General features: G+C 70.4%; 1 protein-coding gene across 1 annotated transcript in view; it reads right to left on the reverse strand.

The window, feature by feature from the left end:
• Positions 1-822, reverse strand: part of TBKBP1 (TBK1 binding protein 1) — a 68,836-nt gene extending 68,014 nt beyond the window's left edge. The window contains exon 1 of the mRNA XM_014958930.1: positions 510-822. The gene's annotated coding sequence lies outside the window, so the exon portion shown is untranslated. The remainder of the gene's footprint in view (positions 1-509) is intronic.
• Positions 823-847: the final 25 nt, after the last annotated feature.

Below are 847 nucleotides of genomic sequence, written 5' to 3' on the forward strand. Positions count from 1 at the left end.
CCCCCCCCCCCCCAGCCATTCCCAGTGGCCGTGGGGCTGTTGTAGCCACTCGTTTTGCAGCCACCGTTGGGCTGAGGAGCACAAAAAGCAGACAAACGCCCCAGCCCCATAACCCCTTCTCTGTCCTGCCCCCCCCGAGGGCTTTAAATCTCCCCCCCTGCCCAGACGGAGGGGATGGGGCACTCGGGACCCGCAGGGAGGGCACCACCATCACTCCCCCAGGGGAAACTGAGGCACCTCCCCCAGCCAAGAGGAGACTCCCCAGGCCCTGGTGACCCCCCTCAAAGCAAGACCCCAAGAGTTGTGGGGCCAGTGGGCAGCCAAACCCCTGCCCAGGACCTGCGTGGGGGTCCTGGGGGCACCATGCTGGGTGGAGGGGGCACCCTCAGAACGGAGCGGGGATGGGACCCTCTCCCACCCTGACCCCCAGGGCTTAGAGTCCCTCAGCCCGGCCCTGCTCCTCCCCACATTCGTGCCTCAGTTTCCCCCTCTGTATCCCACCCTGACACCTGCCTGGCGGTGGGCCCCGGGCGCGGGGCGAGGCGGTGCGGGCTGGGCAGGGCTGCGGCGCGGACACGCGTGTTCTCAGGCGTGGGGGGGGTGGCGCAGACACGCGTGTTCTCAGGCGTGGGGGGCGGCGCGGGCAGGGGGCCGCGGTGGGCAGGCGCTGGGGAGATCAGCCAGGAGAGGGTCGGCGGCAGGAGAAGGCAGCGCCGCCGTCATTAGGCTCCAGGGTTAACGGAGGGCCGGACGGATGGAGGAAGAGGAGGAGGAGGAGGAGGTCCCCACGGCAGCAGCAGCAGCTCCGCTCCCTCCACGTTCCCGAGGGCCGGCCCCTCCTCGAGGC

This window comes from Calidris pugnax, unplaced genomic scaffold, assembly GCF_001431845.1.
Source record: "Calidris pugnax isolate Ruff unplaced genomic scaffold, ASM143184v1 scaffold335, whole genome shotgun sequence".
Taxonomy (NCBI): Eukaryota; Metazoa; Chordata; class Aves; order Charadriiformes; family Scolopacidae; genus Calidris; species Calidris pugnax.